This window comes from Microtus oregoni, unplaced genomic scaffold (genome assembly GCF_018167655.1).
Source record: "Microtus oregoni isolate MIOR12 unplaced genomic scaffold, Mior012 000032F_ref0000030, whole genome shotgun sequence".
NCBI lineage: Eukaryota > Metazoa > Chordata > Mammalia > Rodentia > Cricetidae > Microtus > Microtus oregoni.
In genome coordinates, this window is record NW_024543091.1 from 21,281,929 (window position 1) to 21,307,056 (window position 25,128).

The 25,128-nt window shown below is 41.8% G+C and overlaps 1 protein-coding gene across 2 annotated transcripts in view; it reads left to right on the forward strand.

The window, feature by feature from the left end:
• The first annotated feature begins 4,829 nt into the window (after nt 1–4,829).
• The window catches only part of Znf609 (zinc finger protein 609), a 154,630-nt gene continuing 134,331 nt past the window's right edge, over nt 4,830–25,128 (forward strand). The window contains exon 1 of one of the 2 annotated variants that reach the window (XM_041679320.1): nt 4,830–4,948. The gene's annotated coding sequence lies outside the window, so the exon portion shown is untranslated. The remainder of the gene's footprint in view (nt 4,949–25,128) is intronic. The other variant, XM_041679321.1, reaches the window with a different exon arrangement.

Sequence of the window (25,128 nt, forward strand, 5' to 3'; positions counted from 1 at the left end):
AAATACAACTAAGACCCTCTAGTGTTGAAAGCAAGCTTTTTATACTATCAATATCCTAAAAAGCTATGACTGGAAAAGTAAGAGTGGGTTTCAAGTGAGATTTTTCACTGGTGCCTTTAGCCCTTCTCAGGAAGCACTTCCTGTTGAGACTCTTCTGAAGTGCTATTGGAATCTCAGTTGCTGGGTCCTAGGAAACTCATGATCTTAAATGTGTATGCTCTGCTTTTTGTAAAACACCAATACTACACTGGGGATGTTGGACTCTCTCCAGCAGTTTGTGTGCTTGACTTAAAAAAGAAAGAGTGAGTGAGAAAGGGGAAAGTACTCTGTGTTATGAAAAAGATTAATTTCCCTCTCTTTAATCCTTCATATTCAGCATTTATTTGCATTGAAATGCCTCCACTCATTACACATTGATGTTCACTCAACTGTGAACTCTGCTTGTTGCACAGCATTGGTTCTACAGAGCCTGATCACTCTGGCTTCCCAGGGAAAACCGAACAGACTCTTGTCCCAATGATGCACACATATAGTGTTCTCTCTCTTGTTCTGTTGGACCTCTGTGGAGAAAGTGGAAGAGGACAGTGAATGGCATTTATTCAGGTGGGGGTGTCTTTTTGGTCTCTTGCAAACCCTACCATTATTGAAGGCATTACTGTGCTCACTATGCAATTAATAGTTTACCAAGCAGTGGTACCTTGAATTCTTGCTGAAGTTGTCTGGCTATCTTAACATCAAAATAAAGCTAAAAGGTAGGAGGCGGAAAGAGAGAAAAGTTTCTCTGCTTCTTTATTTGAAGACATCTTTCACACAGAAGAATCTTTATTGACTTTTGTATGGATAATTTGTGTGTACACCTTAAACAAATCAGGAGCTTCAGTAGATCAGGCCATCATGGTGCTTTGCAGGCTTACAGGAACCCCATCTGCTTCTAAAGTATGTAGCAGAACCACATGAATAAGTGACAGAGCTACTTGGAAACTTCTCCTTTTCATGGTTAGGCTGGGAAAGTCTGTCTTTAGTTCCCATGGTAGTGGTGCTATAATGTCTCTATTTGCTGAGACACCAGGGAGGAAGTGTGGGAGAAACTTGCGGGTAGATGGCCCTCAGTTGCTCACTGATGAATAGTGTAATTTAAAGTCTAATGGAAATTCTTAGTAGCCTGAGTGCGAACTTGTCCAAGAATAGCCTGTTAGTGCTTTATGACACTTAGCTCTGACCCTGGAACTGTAGGGCAGTTGGGCCTCAGGAAGTTTTGAGTTTCTGAATTGGTTTTCTGTTATAGCTTCTATCTGTACTCCCTTTTGAATGAATGAATTCAGTTGTTATTAATTTGAATAGTAAAGGAATTTGTTTTTCTTTTTGTTTTTCAGAAAGAACTCAGCTTCCTTTATATGAGTAGGGTATGTTTGAAATTGAGGACTTTGTCAGATTTGGTAAGGCCTTATCTTTAGGGATCTATATAGAATAGATAAAGAATCTGACCAGGTGTGGTGGTGTGCACCTTTAATCCCAGCAATACAGAGGTTTTAAGCAGGTGGATCTCTGTGAGTTCCAGGCCAGCCAGAGCTACATAGTAAGACCCTTTTCCACAGGAAAAAAGAAAAAGAATTTGGGTTTTTACTTTTGCCTCTTATTGTTGTTTTCAAGATACGGTTTCTCTGTGTTGCTTTAGAGCCTGTCCTGGAACTCTCTCTGTAGACCAGGCTGGCCTCGAACTCACAGAGATCTGTCTGCCTCTGCCATCCAAGTGCTGGGATTAAAAGCATGTGCCACCATTGCCCGGCTACTTTTGCTTCTAATTTAGCTAACATAAAGAACAAAGTGTCCTGACTTTTCTTTTTAAACTGGAATTTTATTGGAGACTCATATTTTTCCCTAGCTGAAAATGTGAGAAACTTTGAAGATGGTTTATATAAATATTTTTAGTTATGGGCATCTATGAGTTATGATACTCTTTCCATTTTAATTACTGTCCTCATAGCCCATTCTTATGGTGGTCATTTAATTTAGTATCTTTGTTTAATGTTTTGGAGGGCCTAGCCAAGATGAGATGGCATGGGGCTGTTCAATTGGCCAGCTCATCTATGAAACTAGAGAAATCAGCTAACTTAAGTTTCCTGGTCTGGAAGAGGAAACACTGTCCAGTGATAAAGGATTTTTTTTCCTTGAGATTCAAGGAAATAGCAAGCACACATCTGCTGTTCTCGCCTTCTGTGAATGTGTTGGGAGGAGGTGATCCAAGTTGCAGGCTCCAACAGCAACTAGGGATCCAGCCTGCCTAGAGCTTTTCTACTTTTCTCCTGCAGAGAAGAAAGAACATAGTCACAGTGCCATCCTCTGTCACAAAAGAATTTGTATAAATGCCCATTTACCTGTGTGAATACAGTGTGGCTCCCTTCATTCAGGGGATGAGATGTAAACTGGTCAGATGTTGAATTTCATTTGTGAAGACTGGATAGCCTAGAAAGAAATCCCAGTAAAAAAAAAGTTCTAGACTTAAGTGGGGGGTGGTGTAGAAGGGTTGCCTAAGCCCATAGAGAGATATGTCTGAAGAAAATGGTACATCATGAGGAGAAAAGCAGTCAATGTGTAAGACTTCAGAGTATAGTCAGGCATGGTGATGCATGCCTTTAATCCCAGCATCTGGGAGGCAGAAGCCTGTGAGTCTTGAGGGTTGTGCTGTCTAATACAGCTGCCACTGGCCACAGGCTGTTTAAATTTGAATTAAATTTGAAGTAAAGATTCAGTTTTTCAAGCCCTGTACCTTTAGTGTCCAAGTAGCCTACCTGTGGGTAGTGACTTCTGAACTGAACAGCAGGGGGCAGGGGTTAGCAAAGTCATTCTGTAAATTAGGGTCAGAGAGCAAAGGGCTTAGCTTTTATAAACCATTCAGCTGTGCTGTTGTACTGCAAATACATCCATAGATAATGTCACTAAGTAAGCTTGACTATCTGCAGCCAGTAAACTCGTTTCATAATTTTTTTGGAGACACTTTTTTTTTTTAAAGACAGTTTCTCTCTGTGTAGCCCAGTTCAAGCCCAGGCTAGTCTTGAATTTTAGATCTCCAGCCTCAAGCTCTCAAGTGCTGAAGTTTGTATCACCGCACCCAGATAAATACAATTTTTGCATTGTAAAATATCTTTTGTTTATTACTTAACTATTTAAAAATATGCAAACTAATTTTTAGCTCACAGGATTTATCAAAACGTGGTGGTGAATCTGACTTGTTCTGTGAGACATCATTTGTTTGTACTTGCTTTACAGATATAAGAAGTCAAAACTTAAGAGCCTCTGTTTTCATTAACTTTCAGGTTTGAGAATTTCTTCTGACTAAAAGCTTAAGTAGAACTGTTCCCCGCCCCAACTGTTTTAGTCTAGTTAATACTATTATAAAACACCAAACCCTTCTTTTTCTCTCTGTGCTAAGTAAGCCCTCATTTGTAATATCATAGATTGGAAATTCTTCTGTCACTTTGAGTCAGTTCTGTCCAAGAACAATGTAAATATTGATGGACCAACAAGGGACTAATTTTTTCCTAGGCTAGACAGGTTAGTGTTTGTCTTTAAGCTGTCAGCCCTCCCACCCTCCTTTCCTTTTTGTGATGCTAGAGATGGGGAGGGTAAAGAGACTATGACCCACTCGGTCGCTAAGTCACATGCTATTTTGAATGGCACAATTGAAGGGTGTTTTAGAAGAAGAGAATAAGGAGAGGTAACTGCACAGCTGAATAAAATAGTCAAGCACATGATGGCGTCTATGTTGGGGGTTCTTGAGAATTAAGATAAACTGGCTTGCTATGGTATGCTGTGGAAATCTCTACTGGGAAGGCTCAATTACACAGGGACAATCTCCTGTTTTGGAGGTGGTGTACTGGGCAATCTAAGATGGGTAACAGATAAAGTCACAACAGGGATAGAAAGGTAGGCTGGAGGGCAGAAAGAACTCAAGATAAAAGTAAGATTTACTGATACTGGATGGTGGAAAGGGACACAGTAGAATTTAAAAATGGGTATTATGTGAAGGAAAACAAATAGTAGTAAAAGAGAAAAAAAAAACCAACAACCCTGACAATGGCTAAAAAAAAAATTGCGGGCCATTGAGATGGCTCAGTGGGTAAAGGTTCGTGCTGCCAGGTCTAGTGACCTAAGTTTGATCCCCGAAACCAATCGGTGGAAGGAAACAATCGACTCCCGCAAATTGTCCTCTGACCTGCATACGTGCGCTACGACACGTCCTCCACCCCCCATAAAATTTTTCTTTAGTTTGTCGAACTGAGCGGCAAAATGAATGAAACCATCAAAAGCTGTGTACTTGTCTTCTGTTTTTTATGGATATTCGTGATCAGACCCCGTGGTCTTTCTTCTTTCTACGGTTGAAGGACATCTATTTTTAAGTGCTAACGCTTCTCCAGAGACTTCTCAATGTGAAGCCTGATCCAGCGAGAGAGTTCTTTGCACGAGGAGGGCGCTTTGGGTTCAAGCTGTCCAGCCTAGGCTTCTGAGCTTATTTTAGTTCCAACTCGCCCGCCGGGTTTTCCAGCATTCTCGCCTCAAGACTCCCAGCAACCGCGGATTTAGAGACCCAGGACTTGGCTCCTGCATCCAGGTTCCGGGTTTCCTTGCGTACTCTCCAGCTCCAGACTCCACAGAGCACGGAACCCGGATCCGAGAGCACGAGAATCCAGTGTCCGGGTCTTCCGGGCTGCCCTGGTTGTCCCGGATCGCGGCGGCGGCGGTGGCGGCGGCGGCGGCTGAGGGACCCGTGGCCCCGGACACAGCGGCCCGGGCCAGGCGGGGCGGAGCGGCGCGGGGAGGGGCGGAGAGCCGGGGCGGGGAGGGGGAGGGACCGCGGCCCGGATGGCGGCCCGGGACGCGTAGCAGTGGCGGCTCTGCGGCCCGGGGCCCCGGGCGGGCGGAGGTGGCGGCTCCCGGGACCGGCCGCGCGGTGAGTGCTAAGCTTTGTGTGGAGCCGGGGCCGGGAGGGGGGAGGCGACGCTGAGGAAGGCCCGGCGCCGAGGGGCGCAGAGGGCGCCCGGGCAGCGGCGCCGGGCGGAGGAAGTGGGGGTTGGGGGGGTCGGGGCGGAGCGAGGAGGTGTGTGCGGGAGGAAGCGGGGTCGTTGCGTGGGTGGGGGAGGGGGCCTGAGGTGAAGTTCAAAGCGTGGCCGGGTCGGTTCGGGCTGAGGGTGACGGTGCCCGGCATAGCCTCTGGTCTGGCCAGGTGGTAGGGGCAGGCCAGAGAGTTTTCTGAGGCTCTGCTGAGGGGGGCCTGGGGCGACTGGGGCTCGTCAGGGACTCAGAGGAGCGTGGGGTGCAGAGGGTTGAAAGCAGGACGTGTGCGCGGCCCGGGAAGGAGAGCAAGGTGGCTGGGAGCGTGCAGTCAGTAGGTTGTGGGTGTGTGCCCCTTCCCAGCCTTAGGTCACATTTACTCCTGTTCTTTGCTTCAAGATGGTGGGATCTCTGGGCCTGGACTTTAAACTGCCCTCCCTGTGCCCCCGGAGGGTTTGAGACCCTGTCCTGTTTGGAAAACCCATGCTGCCCTCTTTCCCTTTATGTGTAATTACGGTTGGATCATCTCTGTGCTTTGCTCAGATTCTTCTTCCTCCCTCTGGGGTTGAGGAGGAGGAGACACATCTGACCAATTAATGTGTGTTTGTGAAACAGGCAGCGGCAAACAGTCATTTCAGCTTCTAGGAATTAGGCTCACACAGGGTGGAGAGAGCAGAGCCCTTCAGGGGGAATATTTCTGAACAAATCACAGATGATTAAATTCTCTCAGAAACCGCTTCCTACCTAAATGAGAGTGGGAAAGATGGGGGGGAAAGCCTGTTTCCAGCCATGTGTCCAGAGCCCCAGGGGTTGAGGAGAGTCCCTAAGCCCCCACAGGCCTCTTTTTTCTGTATTAGGCTTTGCTCTGCAGCCCTGAGTTAATTTCACCCCTGCTGCTTTGTCTTGGGGGAGGGAGTGCTGGTTTAGGCTGTTGTGAGGAGATGACTGCGCTGCCACACAATAGTCGTGTCATTTTATCGGGAGTGCTACCCCAGGGCTGAGAACTGTTGCAGCAGAGATAAACCGGTCCCTCTCACCCGCCTATTGTGTACACAGTGAAGGTCATAGGTTCAAGTCTTGTCTGAGAGCTTTGGATATGCTCCATCTCCCAGGCTCCTCAGTGCCATTTTCTTCCTTTTCCAGACTGGGGCTTGCCATTGGAGGAGGCCAGACAGAAAGGCTCTTCTTTTTGAGTGAGGAACAATACAGAGCTCACTGGCACACATTTTTCAAAAGAATAGAGGATGCCAGCCATGTTGTGCCTGCCTCTTTGGTTAGCCTGTAACTAAGTTGTGGAGGAATAGCATCTGGGATATGCCACCCTCCTGCTTTGTGGCAGACCTTTAAGGAAAAAGACTGCAAGGAGAAGGTTCTATACTTATATAAAACAGCATTTAAATTTTTCTGTATGGAAATGGGACACTCATGCAGCGACTTTTGTTTGTTCTCTTAGAAAAACCACTAAATATCAGTATAGGAGTAAGATTGGAAGTCAAGGACCAAGTGCCCCCCAACGCAAAATCCTTCTGCCTCAGCCTTCTTATTACAGTCATGCACCTATGCCCTGCTTCCAAACACCTTTTTAAATGCTGACTTACTGGTCGATAATTACATAGCAAAAACCCACCCAATTTGCCTAAGACAGACTTTGAAAACAACACTTTCCCTTTATAATTCAATTCTTAATGAAAAAAGATGAATCAGGTATTGTGTTGTGGTGAGAAATTTACCACAGAGAGGTAAATTAAAAATATTTAGATCTAGGGGCATTAGAAAAGGGTGGAAAGAAACTTCTCCAGAAGAACCATATCTTTGATTGTGTCATAAGTCTCCAAGCAGTATTCTGGTACAGTGTGTGTGTGTGTGTGTGTGTGTAACAATTGGAGGAGGTATACACACACACATATCATTATTTGTGGCTATAAAAGAGGTTTTCATGAAAGACCTTAAAGGAAACTTTTAAAATATTAGAAATAAGATTCTTTGTAAGGCGGGTTGTATTCAATGTGCAGTATACACAGTAGCTATCCAACGTTTTCCATAGTTTATCATTGAGTAAGGGACTTTAGCCTTTGGTTTTGGTAAAGGTCTTTCAAAGATTGTAAATGCTAAGTGTGGTCTCTTCCTCCCTCATCACTTTATTTAATAATGATGACCTCACTTAGATGTTGTGACTTTTATAGGAGAGAACAGGTTGTTTTGACACTTTTTTTAAAATTTATTTTTGGTTTTTTGAGACAGGGTTTTTCTGTGTAGCCTTGACTGTCCTGGAACTCGCTCTGTAGACTAGGCTGACCTCCAACTCAGAGATTTACCTGCCTCTACCTCCCGAGTGTTGGGATTAAAGACATGTGCCACCATCTCCTGGCTCCACTTAATTTCTTTTTATAATAGAACGGTCTTTAAGCCTTACTGAAAGTGTTGTCTGCTCTTAGGCTTTTTCTGAGTGTATGTTCCTTGGCTTCTTAGTATGTCCCAGCTTACCTGAATCTTGGACTGTTGGTGTTGTGTTCCTGAGTGTTGTTGGGTGCAAGTGAAGGCAGTACTTCAAATTAAATTTGCCTTGATTAGATTTAGTAGTTTCAGAATTGAACTCTTGCAACTAGGAATCTTACATGAATCTTTTAAGTGTGGACCATCTCCTTCTTAGCATTTTGAATGACTGTCATTTAGAGGTCTCTTAGAATTCTTCCCCTACAACCTCTTGGTAGGAAATATTTCCTAATGTGAGGTCTTCATAGCTAGACACATTAGTGCTTGTGTGTGGTTATGGAAGTATAATTTTGGCTATTGGCAGTAATATGTTGCAGTTAGCATATAGCAACTAAATGCCTGGAACAAGATAATTTGTTGAGGGTGTGTCTGATTGCTCTGTTCACTGGAAGTGCCACTCCTTAATTATTTGACTCTCAGCACTTGTGCCTGAGCTCAGGCATGGAGGATACATACATACAGGGATATTTGTTCTCCAGTAGTTGCCACTCTGCTTATCTTAGTACGTCTTCCTGCTCCAAAGACAGCTAAGCAATTCTTATTTTCATTGTGAAAAACCAGCATGGATGGGACTAATGCCAGGCACATGAAGCCACATTGAAATAAAGTAGCCTTTGGTTGTGTGGCACATTTTCTTTTCAGTAACTTAATTATTTTGACTATTTTTTTTAAAAAAAAATTTGTTTTTAAAAATGACAGAGCAACAATGAAAAATGAACGGAATACAAAACCACAGTGTGTTAAATAATACTTTAATATTACTTCTCTGATAAAAGTTGACTGTGACAGGCAAAATGAGGATAGGTGATGTTGGTTCCGGGTCCACTAAGTGTCAGTGAAAGAGTCTTTTCACTAGAGAACAGGTAATTCACCAAAGCACCTGTCTAGCAAGGCATGTGGCATCGGCAGCAGCTGTGCAGTTGAAGAGGGATTATTGAGCAGGTGGCTGAAGAGTCACATGCCACAGTGACAAGAAAATACTCAGTCCTGTGTGGCTTAGGCTCCACTTACATGTGTGAAACTGTACTTTGTTCCACGTTTCTTAATGCCTATTGTTGATTTGTGAGTGAGATGGTGATGGGATAGAGAAAAGAGATTCTTTTCTGGCTCTACATGGCCCCATTGTACTTCTGGACGTTCTGGCTTTATGCCCCATGAAAGGGAAGGAAATGGTGGTAATTCACTGCTTCTAGGACTTGTTTATTAGAAGGAAATGGGAAACAGAAAATTCTTTGCTCTCTTGATGATGAAAAGCTTTAGCCCACTGGGAGGATCCGCAGCTGGTTTTATGCAAAGGGTATGATTGACTGTGCTGTGCTAGGTTCACCTGAAGCTCCTTACCCAAGAAATTTGCATGCTTTTATTTTACGAATGTCATTTCCTCCATGAAGTTTGCATTTCTCCAGTTTACCTTCTTTAATTTTTAGCCCCCCCACCCCAGTACCTTTATAACTTTTTCCTTCATCTTTCTAACTTCACTTGTTAAAACCAAATTATCACCAGAGGGTCAAATGATATTAGGAAGCTATATCTATTAAATATTTACTTTAAAAACTATAAAATAAAATAATTACTGCATTTCCTATGACTTGCAATAATACTTTATATTTTGAGGATTTCTGAAAATTTATAGATTTCCCTTTAGATTATTATTACCATCTTTCATTAATATGATTTTCCTTTTCCATGTTCATTGAAGCTATTTGCTCTCTGATCTCACTGTGAGATGGTGTCTTGCTATGTAACCTGGACTGGCCATGAACTTGTGATCCTCTTGTTTGCTCAAGTTTCTTCAACCTCCCAAAGACGGAGATTACAGGCATACACCACCACCCTTGGCCCAGACTAAAATTGTGAACAAGTAACTTGATGTGTATTTTGTAATAATTTTCTGGTTAGGTCAAAGGCTGCATGGGCCTTCACTTAACAAGTACACGTACCCAGGAATGGGTATGCCTACCAGAATTCACAGGATATTGGTCAGTAGTTGATTGAAAGGAAAGAAATTGTATTAAGTGTTTTAAAGTCCAGATGTCTTTCTCCAAGCCCAGTGGGAGAAAGAAAGCACATGTAGGCCAGAGGATAACCTCTTCTTCCATCCTGTGGAATCTTGGGATTAAATTCAGGTTGTAGACTTGGAGAGGCAAGCACTATCATGGGCTTTGTTTTATTTGAATTGTTCATAAAACACCATGTCCTCTCCTGTCTTTCTCAGCACTTTGATTCCTTGTGTTGTTCTTCCTCGCTCATCACTCATCTCATTCTTTGCTCTGAAGACTTATTCAGCAGTGTAGAAACACTAATTACTGTCCTATTATAGTCACAGCCCAAATCCTCCACCTCCTTCCCTCTCACCTCACTGTCTTCCTTCCCAGCCCCATTGCTCTAGCAGTAATAGTTGAACTGCAGTCTTGTGAGCAGCCAGATCAACGAATGAGGCACATCTAGATCCAAAAAGGCTGAGTTTTCATAATTCACTTTGCTGTTCCCCCTTGGATCAGAGTCCCAGAAATAAGAAATGGCAAATACCCATTAGATCTTTGGTAGGAGCACTCAGGGCAACCTTGGGCTTTTTTCTTGTTGCTGTATGTTTTGTTTTTTTTCCTTTTCCTACTGTTTTATTACTGGTGAGAACTGTCTGATGCTAGGCAAGTTCTGAAACCACATTTTTATTATGTTCTGTGGTAGTGTCTGGCTAATTTCTATTGGATTTTATTTATTTATTTTGTTTTTTTCAAGACAAGATTTCTCTGTAGCTTTGGGGCCTGTCCTGGAACCAGGCTGGCCTCAGACTCACAGAGATCCGCCTGCCTCTGCCTCCTGAGTGCTGGAATTAAAGGCGTGCGCCACCACTGCCTTGTTTGATTTCAAAATAATCTTTCAGCTTCAATTATTCTTGATTGTGGGCCTCATTTGTTTTTCCTTTTGTAGTTATCTGTGTCAAAAAGGTCACTCTTCAATCTTTTAGTACATCAGTGTCAAATAATGTACGTATTACTTATGTATTTGTAGTACTGATGCTTGAACCAAGGTTCTCTCATATGCTAGACAATTAACCTATTGCTAAGCTATATCCACAGAAGCTTTCTAGTAGTTAATTCTCATTGTGGTCCCCTCCTAAAGAGGGTGTACAGGACACACATTCTGGCATGTAGTAACTAATAAATAACTGAAAATATGTGCCAGGTTTTTATCCTTTAATTCCTGTTTAGGATAAAAAAAAATGCTTTTTTTTTTGGGTTGGGCTTACGGGTTACTCCCTGTTCTAACAATTTTTTTTTTGTGTGTGTGTGTATGGGTGTTTTGCCTGCATATATGTATGTGTACCACATGCATGCCTAGTGCCCAGGGAAGCCAGAAGAGGGTGTCAGGTCCTGTAGAACTGCAGTTACAGACAGTTGTTAGACTTCATGTGGGTGGTGAGGATAGAATCTGGGTCCCATGCTCCTAACCAATGAGCCATCTCTTTATCCCATCTTTTTTTTTTTTTTAAAGACAGAGCCTCACACTGTATCTCAGGTTAGCCTCAAAATCAATATGCACTCCCTGCCTCAGTCTCTTGGGTGTTGAAATTACAGACTTGAGCCACCAAGCCCAGTTTTGTCTTCCTTATAGAGATGAATTTTTTTTTTTTTTTTGTTTTTCGAGACAGGGTTTCTCTGTGGCTTTGGAGCCTGTCCTGGAACTAGCTCTGTAGACTAGGCTGGTCTCAAACTCACAGACATCCGCCTGCCTCTGCCTCCCAAGTGCTGGGATTAAAGGCGTGCGCCACCACTGCCTGGCTTAGAGATGAATTTTGTCAGTTTATTTGACTTAATTATCTGGGACTCGAACCCAGGATAGTATGTATATAGTGCAGGTGTTGTATTACTTAGCTACAACTCAAGCCCAGGACAAATTTTATTTTTATTAAAAATTTTTTTGTTAGGTTTATTTTATTTTTATGTATATGATGACTGTTTGCCTGTTTATATGTAATGTGTATCCATTACCCACAAAGGTCAGAGAGGGCATTGGATTCCCTGGAATTGGGTTGTTGTGAACCACTATGTGGGTCATGGGAACTGAACCCTGATCCTCAGGAAGAGCAGTAAGTACTTTAACCACTAAACCATTTCTCCAGCCCCTGCTTTTATTTTTTAAAGTCCTTTTCATTGACTTGAAATTACATTTATTTATTATTTCATTTTAGTAGTTTATTGAGAGTGGTGTGTGGTGTGTACAACAGTGCACATGGTGAACTTGTAAGAGTCAGTTCTCTTCTTCTCCAGTGTGGCTCACTCACTGTATAGACCAGGCTGGCCTCGAACTCACAAAGATCCACCTACCTGGACCTCTTGAGTGCTGGGATTAAAGGCGTGTGCCACCATCGCCTGGCTATAATTAGTTTTATAGATAGGTTTTTTTCTTTTTATAGCTTAAAAAAGATTTTATTTTATTTGGAATATGTGTATGAGTGTGGATTTGTGTGTGAGTGTGTGCACACAAGTACAGTGATGATGGAGTTCAGAGGCATTGGCTCTCCTGGATCTAGAGTTACAGATGGTTGTGAGCTGTCTGACATGACTCCTGTGAATCAAACTCCTCTCAATAACAGTGTGTGCTCCTAACCATTTAGCTATCTTTCCAGCCCCCCTTTAATTCTTTTAATTACTTTTATTTATGTATTCATTTTGTGGGTGCTTATGTCATGGCAGGACAACCTACAGGAATGGATTCTCTCCTTCCACTATATTGTCAGTTTTGGCAGCAAGTACCTTTATCTGCTAAATCATCTTTCCAGTACCTATAGGTAGTTGCATTGATGTTTTAAATGTCATGTGGAATAGGGGGAATTGGATTAGCAAATGGTCAGATAGTAGGTACCACACAACCTAATCAGACCACAGCATGGAATCCAGATCCCTATAGTTAGGGTACACTGGGTGCTGGTACCATAGTGCATGTTGTTACCTGTTATTTCTTAGGAAGTTGGTTAATATTTGTAGAGGACGGCAGTGGTATTTGCTTTACCCTATTAAAAAGACAGCTAACAGGTTTTTGGTATGTTGTCAGCACCGTTCCTAGCAACATTTCTAGATGACACTGTGTATTTAGTTGGGGAAAGTCCATCATGTGAACTGAAGTGGACATTAATGAATAAACCCTGTAAACTTCAGTTACAAATCCTGAAGTTTGGTGTGAAATTCAAATATTTGGGGGCTGGAGCGATGGCTCAGTGGTTAAGAGCACTGATTGCTCATTCAAAGGACCTTAGTTCAATTCCTAGCACCCACATGACAGCTTTGTAATGTCAAGATCTGACACCCGCACACATACATGCAGGCAAAACACCAATGCACATAAAATAAAGTAAAAAGAAAAAGAAACACAAATTTAAAAAAAAAGAAATTCAAATGCTTACCCTTGTTCTAGAACAAGGTTTGTTTCTAGAGCAGAGTCTTAATAGAATGTTATCAGAAATAAAACTGTAGTAGAAGAGAAGCAAAACTTTGAAACCCAATGAGGTGCATAAATCTGTGAGGTATGTAGGAAAAACAGTATTTTTCTACTTGGCATCTACTTTAATATACACTTCTAATTCAGAATTTCTGAAACTTGCATCTTTTGTTACTGTTCTTCCAATTGCTGTAACTCAGACATCCCATCTCATTTAATTACTCACTGAATATCTGTTTTCCATTTACTTCACTTTTTTTTAATGTGTATTGAGTGCCCATGGAGGTCATGGGGGGTAATTAAATCCCCTGGGAATGGACTTACAGGTTATAGGGAATCAGACCCAGATTCTCTAGAAGAACAACTAGTGCTCTTTACTACTGAGCCATCTCTCCAGCCCCATTTACCTTATTTTTTCTTGCCTGACCTATCTCAGGTTTTCATCTTTTGTATATTTGTGCAGTGATCTCATGCCAGTGTTCTTTCTAGTCTAGTACATGGTGCTGCTTTATATTTTTATTTATTTGTGGTAGACCAGACATGGTCCCTTCCATGTCCTACTGAGACCTGTAATGTAGTGGAGGAGATAGTCAATTAATGAATATATAATTATGAATCAAAATGTTAAATAGTGAACTAATGAATCAAATAATCAGATAATTATGAATCAAAATACTCTAAAAGAAAATCATTTGATTCTAGAATAAGTAACAGAAATCCTCCATGGATTTTGGAGAGAGGGTTATTTTACTTTTTTAAATTTTAAGTATTTTTATTTTATATGTATGAATGTTTTATTTGTATGTATATTTGAGCACTATATGCATGCTGATGCCCACAGGTCAGAAGACAGTGTCAGATCCCCTGCAACTAGAATTTCAAATGATTGTGAGTCGCCATGTGCTGGGAATTAAATGCAGGTCCCATGCTCTTAACCACTGAGCCATCTCTCCAGCCCTCCAGGCTTTTCTTTTTCTTTCTTTTTTTTTTTTTTTTGAGACAAGTACTACTGTGTATCCTTGGCTGGCTGGCTGGCTGGCCTGGAACTCTTTGATCAAACTCAAAGGGATTTGCCTGCCTCTTCTTGCTGAATACTGGGATTAAAGGTCTGTATAGCCTTGCATAGATTTTTTTTTTTTTTTTTTTTTTTGGTTTTTCGAGACAGGGTTTCTCTGTGGTTTTGGAGCCTGTCCTGGAACTAGCTCTTGTAGACCAGGCTGGTCTCGAACTCACAGAGATCCGCCTGCCTCTGCCTCCCGAGTGCTGGGATTAAAGGCGTGCGCCACCACCGCCCAGCGCATAGATTTTTTAAAATGTACAATTTGGCACATTTTTTCCATGCTGAAAAAAAAAACTAATCCACTATCATAGGCCAATATTTAAAACTACTTGCCAGGTTGTGGTGGTGCACAGCTTTAATCCCAGCGTTTGGGAGGCAGAAGCAGGTGGATCTCTGAGTTCGAGGCCAGCCTAGTCTACAGAGTGAGTTCCAGGACAACCAGGACTATAGAGAAACCCTGTCTCAATAAACCAAAATAAGTAAATAAGCTATTTTAAATTACTGTGCATGTGTGTGTAATAATTTTAAATTATTGTGGGGGGGGATTGTGGGTGGGTAGGAACCGTGGTGGACATGTGAAGGTTAGAGGACAACTTTGTGGAGTAGGTTCTTTTCCACCTTTACATAGATTCTGAAGGTTGAACCCAGTTTGCCAGACTGTGGGGCAAGCGCCTTTACCCACTAAGCTATCTTACTGGCTTCTAGACGTATTTCAGATTTTTTTTAATATTTATTTATTTATTATGTATACAATATTCTTTCTGCATGTATGCCTGAAGGCCAGAAGAGGGCACCAGACCTCATTACAGATGGTTGTGAAGTCACCATGTGGTTGCTGGGAATTGAACTCAGGACCTTTGGAAGAGCAGGCAATGCTCTTAACTGCTGAGCCATCTCTCCAGCCCCCCGTATTTCAGATTTTATTTGTCTTCATTAAACCTGACTTTCCTCAGCTTTATTCCACATTTCAGTATATTCATATCCTTTTTATAGCCATCCCACTGATTTATTCTGTATGTTTTTAGTTTGTTTCTTTTCTCTTTTCTGTTGGAATGCCTTTCTCAGCTTCCAAGTCATTCACATCCCCAGTCCCGTCCCTTCATTCAAACTAGTACAGTGCTTAGTCTCTTTCCTGAAGCCTTTTTTACCCACATTTCTTCTCTTCCTATCTCCAGAACTGATTTCATTTTTCCTAGGTCTCTTTAGGATATTTTTGAGGGGGTGGTGACTAAGATCTCTATTAGAGCCGGGCGGTGGTGGTGCATGCCTTTAATCCCAGCACTCAGGAGGCAGGGGCAGGCGGATCTCTGTGTGTTCTAGGCCAGCCTGGTCTACAAGAGCTAGTTCCAGGACAGGCACCAAAGCTACAGAGAAACCTTGTCTCGAAAAAACAAAAACAGCCAGCCTGGTCTTCAGAGCTAGTTCCAGGACAGGCTCTAAAGCCACAGGGAAACCCTGTCTCAAAAAACCAAAAAAAAAAAAAAAAGAAAAGAAAAGAAAAAACAACAAACAACAACAACAAAAATCTCTATTAGAGTAATTTATCATATGCTGCCTTAAATTATAATTATTTGTGGTTGTAGTTTCTTCCTGCCTCATTCTAAGTTCTGTAGGACAGCAATGTCGCCTCTGTTCTTTTGTCTCCCATAATTCATAGCCCAATACGTTGAATATAACTATGCATAATTAATGTTTTCTGAACTAAATTAGACTTAAACTTTGAAGAAAGAAACTTCGTATGATTTTTTTCAAGCTCCTTTTATACTAGAACATTCCATTTAACGCATTTTATCCCAAAGTGAATAAACTAGAAACAAGACAGACTGTGAATGGCTTAGGAACCACTTCTGATTCAAGGGGAGGCTTTGTTACCTTACTGTCTGCAGCATTGCCCATTCCATGTATGCAACCCTAACTTGGAGGAGTGTATGCAAGGTGGGCCACTCACAGGAACCAGTCTGGTTCTGCTAGAGAAATAGTATTGGGTATTCTGGGTCTTGTTGACCTTTTTAAGGTTTTGTTTGTTCCTTTCTATTGAGTTCCTGCTATATGTGAAATAGTGTTATAGCTTCTTAAGATCTGTCATTGAGCTGGGCAGCGGTGGCGCATGCCTTTAATACCAGCACTCAGGAGGCAGAGGCAGGCGGATCTCTGTAAGTTAGAGACCAGCCTGGTCTACAAGAGCTAGTTCCAGGACAGGCTTCAAAGCTACAGAGAAGCCCTGTCTCGAAAAACCGAAAAAACAAACAAACCAAAAAAAAAAGATCTGTCATTGAATTAAATAGACCAAGACAAAAAACAGCCACCAGTGGACTTTACCTTTGTGAGTGAAGAGGTTTTGTTCTTTAGTCCAGGCTGGCTTTGAAGCACTCCTGCCTTTCCTTCTGCAGTTCTGGAATTACAGGCTTGAGGCACCAGACCCAGTAGATTGTATCTTTTAAAAGGAGATAAGAATAAACATAGTAAGTAATTACATAGTATTAAAAGGTTGAGAAATGATGTAGGGGAAATGGAACAGGGTAATGGCTGAAAATATAGAAGGGTTAGATGGATCAAGTGGGAGATTAGCTGTTTTTAATAAGACTGGTTGATGCTAGTATGTTCCTGGATGGTTATAGACTCCTAAGATTGGTAGCTGCTTTTCTGCCCAGCAGAGAGAAAGAGGCAGTTGTTCCAGAGTCCAGCTGACTGAGGTGAAATAGCTGCTGAAGTCTTTTCTGTTGGCTGGCATTCCTGGAAGTTAATCACAGTGACAGTTGCACTCAGTTGTGTCTAGAAGACACTAGGGATAAGAGCAGTTCCCTGAAAGTGGGATTTGCCCAGCTGCTGAGTAGGCCTTGGGTGTCGGAATTTACCGGTGAGGTAGGCTTCTGTGTTTTTTCCTTTCTCAGGGGGACAAGGTAAAAAAATCTGACCTTCCTTCTTTCTAGTGAGGCTTCAGCAAATTTGAGTTAGTTTTTCAGTCTTTCAAAAAACATGCATACTGATTGGCATCATAGCCTGCGCCTATAATCATAGCATTTGGGAGGTGGAGACAGGAGGACCATGAATTAGAGGTCTGCTTCAGCTATATCATGAGTTCTAGGCCAGCCTGAGTTACATAGGGAGCCCCTGCATCAAAAACTGGTGCACTGGTTCAGGGGGTAAAGACACCTACTGACCTGTTTTCAGTCTCCAGTACCTACACAGTGTAAAGAGAGAACCAACTGCTACTAATTGTCCACAAAAACTATGACACATGCTTGTACTCAACAAAGCCACACCTCCTAATCCTTTCAAACAGTTCCACTTCCTGGTGACTAAGCATTCAAATATATGAGCCTGTGGGGACCATTTTTATTCAAATCACCATGACAGCTGAGGTGCAAGGCAATATTAGGACTTGTCTGCTCTATTTTTAATTTTGTATATTATCAGGTAATACAGTTATGGTGTACTAGATGACTTGGTTATTTTTCCAAAATAGGTTATTTATAATATGTAACATTAGAATATGTTTTTGGGCTCTGGAGGTCAAATACAGGGTCAGCAAGCACTTTACCCATGAGTTGTTGATCCTAGCCCCTAATTTTTTTTTTAGTCAGATCCATGCTAAGAAAAATCTGTTACTTTTAGGCAATTTGTAGACCCTGATGGTGAGTTTTTGGTTGATTTTATGTTGCCTCCCCCCACTTTTGAGGTTATGCTCTATCTGATGCTAAAAGAAGCTACACATCTTCAGAATGCGTAAGTGATAGTCCCATGTCATCTAGAACTACATAGAAATATCTAAGTGGAGATAGAAAAATTTAAAAGCTGCAGTATTTAGTGGGGCATGATGTTACATGTCTTTAATCCTAGCACTCAGGAGACAGAGGCAGGCAGATCCCTGAGTTCAAGACCATTCTGGTGTACAGAGCATGTACCAGGACAGTCAGGATTACATAGAGAAAACGTGTCTCAAAAAAACAAACAAGAGTTATTTGATAGGCTTAGAGGCTGTGAGGAGAGAAAAGGAATCTTGAAAAATCACAGAAAAAACAATTGGGTACATATAGAAATTAATCAAAAGCAAAAAGACAAATTTGACATTTCTCTTATAATTGAAGGTAAAGCTTGCTGCTCATTTATTTATTTATTTACTTACTTAGTTTTATTGAGAGAGGTTTTCTCTGTATAGTCCTTGCTGTCCTGGAATTTGCTTTGTAGATCAAGCTGGCCTAATCAACATATGGGCCATATAATAGCAAGATCCTGTCTCAATAAGCAACAACAACAAAAAAGAGCAGATGACTTGACTTGCCATGGTATATCTATGACAGAGAAACAGTTTGTGGGAATTGGGTCTCTTCTTCCATCATGTGTGTCCTAGGGTTCAAACTCAGGTTGTTAGGCTTGGCAGCAAGCATCTATACTCCTTGAGCCATCTTGCCAAACTGTTTTTTGGGGTTTTTAAATTTTTCTCTTTGTACCATGCTGTTTCTTTTAGAACATTACCTCTAAACATCATCTTTCCCATAAGTTCTTTATAGAAACTTTAAAGTAATGGCACCAATCTTGTTTAGCACTTGAATAAATATTTTTATTATTTTTAATGGGCATGTGTGCACTCGTGCTGTTTCTATGTGGGCTCTAGTTCCATGACATGCATGTGATCAGAGGACAAGCTTTTGGAGTTAGTTTTTTTCTACTTGTACTTTTGTCCCAGGAATTGGCTCAAGAATTTTGCCCATTGAGCCATCTTGGCAACCCAATAAATGTTTTTCATAACTGAAATATCAAGGGTCTGATAGCTGGGCTGTGGTTGTGCATGCTTTTAATTTCAGCACTTGGGAGGCAGTGGTGTGCAAATCTGAGTTCAAGGCCAGCCCGATCAACAGAGTGAGTTCCGGGACAGCCAGGACTACACAGAGAAAAAAGGAAAATAAAGAAATATTAAAGGTTTGGAGATCTGGTTCAGTTGGTAAAGTGCTTGCCATGTAAACATAAAGACCATAGTTCAGAGACTTAACACCTGTGTAAAAGTTGGGCAGTAGCACACATCTGTAACCCTAGTACTGTGGTGGGTGTGTATAGAGATAGGTGGATCCCTGTTTCAATGTAAAGTGGAGAGTAACAGAGGAAGATATTTGCATCCTCAAGCACATATGCACACATACACATAAAAGCTCAATATTCTCGCCGGGCGGTGGTGGCGCACGCCTTTAATCCCAGCACTCGGGAGGCAGAGGCAGGTGGATCTCTGTGAGTTCGAGACCAGCCTGGTCTACAAGAGCTAGTTCCAGGACAGGCTCCAAAACCACAGAGAAACCCTGTCTCGAAAAACCAAAAAAAAAAAAAAAGCTCAATATTCTCAATATTACAATTTTTCTGTGACATTAAGCTTTTGGGGGGGGATTGATATATATATGTGTGTATGTGCACAAGTACTTTGTCCTATTCCTTTGATTCAGGGTCTCTCTCTGAACCTAGAATCTAGCAAGGGTTTTCATGTAGACTGGCACCTAGGGAGCTTAAGCAATTCTATTCTGTCTCAGTGTCACTCAGTGAACAAGTCAGCTTGAGTTATAAGAGTGTATGGGATCATGCTTACATAGCAAGCATTTCTAAATGCTGAGCCATCTTTTTTCTTTCTTTCTTTCTTTCTTTCTTTCTTTCTTTTATTAATGAGACAGGGTCTTGTGTAGTTCATGCTAATGGAAACTCACTATGTAGCCAGAGATGACCTTGAACTCTCTTTTCAGCTTAAGAACTATTTTATTGGCATTTAAAAGAAAACCAGTACAGGGTAGGTAAAAATCCTGGCAGTCACTAGGAGGAAAGATAGAGAAGAGGTCTTGCCTTTTAAGTTAGACATGGAATAGAAATAGAGATAGCTTATTAACTGAAGGGAAATGTATTCCTAAGAATGGAAGTGGGTTAGTGAGCTGATGAACAAGCCAAGAAGCATGACCTTGAATTTTTAATCCTCTTGCTTCTACTTTCTTAATGTTAGAATTATAGAAATTCATCATCAAATGGGCAAGAGCTTTAAGTCCTTTGAGATTTTATTTCAGGAATACATATTTTGAGTGAGTTGAAACATTGGTGAACCTCAGTGTGCAAAAATTGAATTAAACAAGCAGATCCCAGCACTCGGGAGGCAGAGGCAGGCAGATCTCTGTGAGTTCGAGACCAGCCTGGTCTACAAGAGCTAGTTCCAGGACAGGCTCCAAAACCACAGAGAAACCCTGTCTCGAAAAACCAAAAAAAAAAAAAAAAAAAAAAAACAAGCAGAAAGCCTCAAGTACTTTCTCAGGATGAGTAATTTCTAGCTAACAATTGTAACTCCCAAATGAAACTGGAAACTCTGGTAAGCAATTCCTAGAAAAATTGGGTCAATGTGCTGCCTGCCAGAGAAATACTTAGGAACATCATCATTAGGAACAGAATCAGAACTGAAAAAAAAAAATTCCCTCTACATAAAACTAAGGCTTTTCTAATATGTGTTACTATCTTATTCTGGTTGCAAATTCTTCTCAGAATTACTGGCCAAAGAATGTGAAGAATAATAACAACATGGGGGGTTATTAAAGGTTTTTATTTTATGTGTATGGATGTGTGTCTTATGTGCATCTTGTGTACTCAGTGTTCATGGAAGTCAGAAGAGGTTCCCCAATACCCTGGAACAAGAGTTTTAGAGATGGGTGTGAACTGCCATGTGGGTGCTGGGAATTGAACCCGGGTCCTCTGTAAGAGCCGCAAGTGTTTCTAACCACTGAGCAGCCTCTCAAGCCCCTAGCAGCTTTTAAAGTTATTTTCTCCTGCATCTTGCTGACTATTGAAACTGTGTGTGCTGTGATACTTTGCTTGCCTATATTTCAGACCCCAGAGCTTGCTTGCTTTTATTCATTCATTCAAAGACAGGGTTTCTCATTGCTCTGACTGGCCTCAAGCTTACTATATGGCCAGCAGTGACTCTGCACTGGTTCTCCTACCTTCACTTTTATTTATTTATTATGTATACAATATTCTGTCTGTGTGTATGCCTGCACACCAGAAGAGGGCACCAGATCTCATTGTAGATGGTTGTGAGCCACCATGTGGTTGCTGAGAATTGAACTCAAGACCTTTGGAAGAGCAGGCAATACTCTTAACCACTGAGCCATCTCTCCAGCCCCCTATCTTCACTTTTTTAGTGCTGGGATATCCACACTTGGTTATGTGGTGCTGGGGATTCAACCCAGGACTTGGTGTATGCTAGGCAATAACTTGCCCAACTGAACTCCCCAGTTTTGTTTTGTTTTTTAAAAAAAAACAAACACTTTTATTTTATGTGCTTTGGTGTTTTGCCATGGGTGTTTTGTCGGATTCTCTAGAACTGGAGTTACAGACAGTTGTGAGCTGTCATGTGGCTTCTGGGAATTGAACCTGGGTCCTCTGGAAGAACAGCTGGTGCTCTTAACCATTGAGAAAGCCATCTTTCCAACCCCTCCACCACCACCCCTGGTCCTTTTTATTAACAGTTTTTAAAAATTTTGCCATGCTGGGAACTGGACTCAGGCTCAGGCTCTTTCATTTAAGCCCTCTGTCTACACTGCACTGCATTCATAGCTTCTCAGGTTTTAGAGACTAATAAATCCTGTCAAGTCATGGAGTGAACCTATATGTTTGACCTTCAGTTTCTGTGTTCTTTCTATATTTGATACAGAATTCCCTTTCAAGTCAGACGTGAATTTATAGTATTTAAATAACTATCCTTATAAACGCTAAGTAACTAAAATGTGTTAACTCTAGAGTTGGAAAAATTTAAAAATAGATTTTTAAAACTGTGTGAGAGGAAGAGAGAACGTGTGGATGAGAGTGCATGTGTGCCACACCCCTGTGTGAAGAGGTCAGAGCACAGCTTTGGAGACTCAGTTCCTACCTTGTTGTGAAGAGGTCAGAGCACAGCTTTGGAGACTCAGTTCCTACCTTGTTGTGAAGAGGTCAGAGCACAGCTTTGGAGACTCCAGTTCCTACCTTGTTGTGAAGAGGTCAGAGCACAGCTTTGGAGACTCAGTTTCTACCTTGTTGAGGTTTGGTCTCTTGTTTCTAATAGTACGGTTTACTCCAGCCTAGCCAGCCCATGAGTGTCCAGCTGATTCTCCTGTCTCTACCTCCCATCTCTGTGTAGGAGTGCTGGAATTACAGATGCATACCATTCCATCCAGGTTTTTGTGTTGTTTTTGTTTTTCTGTATTTAAAAAAAAATATATGAATTGAAAGAGATACATTGTTTTCTCCCTTTCCTTTCCTACCTCCATCCCCTCTCAGCTAACTTCCCTCCAGCTCTTTTCATATTTCCCCCCCCCCCTTTTTTTTTTTTAATTTTCGAGACAGGGTTTCTCCGTAGCTTTTGGTTCCTGTCCTGGAACTAGTTCTTGTAGACCAGGCTGGCTTCGAACTCACAGAGATCCACCTGCCTCTGCCTCCCGAGTGCTGGGATTAAAGGCGTGCGCCACCACCGCCCGGCTTCCCCCTATATTCTTAAGTTTGTAGCCTCTTTTTTGAATATTATTGTTACATATGTATGTGTAGGCACAAATATATACACATATAACTTGCTGAATCTGTTTCTGTTGTTGTGTACATGGATCAAAGGCTGACTGTTCTGTATTGAACTGCCAGTAAGGAGGCTCCTCTCTAGGAGAGGCTAGCTCTTTTCCTCCTAGCAATCATTAGTTGTTTTAAGTTCTTTGTCTAGGGGTGAGCCCATGCAAAAAAATCTTCTCAATTGTTGGTTTTTTTGAAACAGAGTTTCTCTGTGAAACACCTCTGGCTGCCCTGGAACTTACTTTATAGACCAGGCTGGCTTCTAACTCAACAGATATTTGCCTGCCTCTTCCTCTCAAGTGCTGGAACTAAAGGTATGCATCACCACTGCCCAGCTAACTTGTCTATTGATATTGTCATTGTTCCAGTCTTGTTTATACAGCCATTTCTAGGAGAGATTGTTTTACAACTGGTATCCTGGTGTTCTGTCTCTTGTAATCTTATATATCTTTGCACCCGCTCTTGTGCAAAGTTCTCTGAGCCATAGATACAGGAGCTGTGATGTCGATGTATCCAGTGGGTCTGGGCTCCCCACGATCTGTTGATCTCTGCCTGTGTCCAGTTGTGGTTTCCTGTGATGGTCTCCATTTGCTGAAAAGAGAGGCTTTCATGAGGGGTGGTTAGTTGCATTTATCTGGGAAAGGTGGCTCATGCACAATTTTAATTTTTATGTTTATTTAATACACTTGGATGTTTTGTTTCTATGGACTTCTGCACCACATGCCTGCCTGGTGCCTGTGGAGGTCAGAAGAGAGCCTCTGGAAGTGGCTTTACAGGTCCTTTACAAGAGCAGCTAGTGGTCTTAGAGTTCTTTCTCAAAGCCCTAGTATAATGCTTTTTATAACTTACAGGTAGCTCTGTTGAACTACAAGTTGTGACACTGACACAGAACTTAGGCCATAACTGATAGACCTGGAGAAGAACAAAGCTTGGTGGCTCTGTCCCCAAGGGAGACCAGAAAAGGACCCTGGTATCGGGAAAGATTGACTAAGATCTGTAATTGAGCAAAGTCAAGTGCAGAGTCTCTCTCCTGTAGAATTCCTGGATCTCCAGGAATTATTGGCTTCCACAAAGATGAGCAGGGATGAGTCTGAGGTTAAAACACAGGACCTTTCTAGTGAGGGCCCACTCTGTGCTTCAGAAGGATCCTTTCTTTCCATATCCTCATATGATGGAAGGAGCAGAAGAGACTATCTGCATTTTTTTTCCCTCTTTTAAAGATAGGTCCTGGGGTTCAAACTCAGGTTATATCTAGCGATTTTACACGCTGAACCACTTTCAGGTAAGGGTTTTGTTTTGGTTTGGTTTTTGGTTTTTCTTTTTTTTTTCCAGTTAATTATGCAAGCAGACGTCATTCACACAGCACACAGCACAGAGACATTCATACACAGAGACACAGATACATTACAACACAACACACAGTACAGACTTGCCTGGGACTCGAACCAGCGACCTGAGGCTCTGCGGGCGGCGCTCCAATCCTCTCAGACAGCTCTCCGACCATTTGGTTTTTGGTTTTTCAAGACAGGGTTTCTCTGTAGTTTTGGAGCTTGTCCTGGAACTAGCTCTTGTAGCCCAGGCTGGCCTGGAACTCACAGAGATCTACCTATCTCTTCCTCCGAAGTGCTGGGATTAAAGGCGTTCACCACCACCGCCCAGCTTCAGGTAAGACAGGGTGTCACTTAATCCTGCCTCCATTTCCCAAGTGCTGAAATTACAGGTTTTGAATGTTTAAAGTAGAAAACTAGAAAATGGAGGGGTTTGTTTGTTTGTTTGTTTGTTTTTGAGACGGTTTCTCTATAGCTTTGGAGTCTGTCCTGGAACTCATGCTGTAGAGCTGGCTGACCTCGAACTCACAGAGATCTGCCTGTCTCTACCTCCTGACTGCTGGGGTTAAAGGTGTGCTCCACCACTGCCTGGTTAGATTTTTTTTTTTTTAGTTGTTGTTGTTGTTGTTTATACAAACTAATAGGTTTCTTTATAGCATTTTTATACACATTCCTTTTTCTGGTTTTTGAACTGGATCTCACAAGCCTGGAATAGTGTATGGACTAGATTGGCTTTGACCCACCATGCCTCCCCAGTGTTGGAATTAAAGGCATCCTTTCACTCTTGATTCATACTCCATCTTGATTGATGCCCTCCCCGTCTCCCTGTCACCCCTCCACCTTTTATACTACCCCAGCATGCTTCTTTTTACATGTATGTTTTATATTCCCTGCCATTTTTCTTAAAACCTCTCTTCCTTTTTCATGTTTCACTTTCTAGTTTTATGGTCTCTATCCACACTCACTATCATGTAAATACACTTACCACTCTCTTCTGGTGTGTCAGCATATGTGGAGGCAGAATGTTGTATACATAATAAATAAATAAATCTTTTTAAAAAAAGAATTAGAGGGCATGTGTGGTGGTACACACCTCACACCTTTAATTCAAGGGGGTAAAGGCAAGTGGATCTCTCAGTTTGAGGCCAACTTAGACTACATATGACTTAAATGAATGTATAAATTAAAAATTAGCTTCTATATATG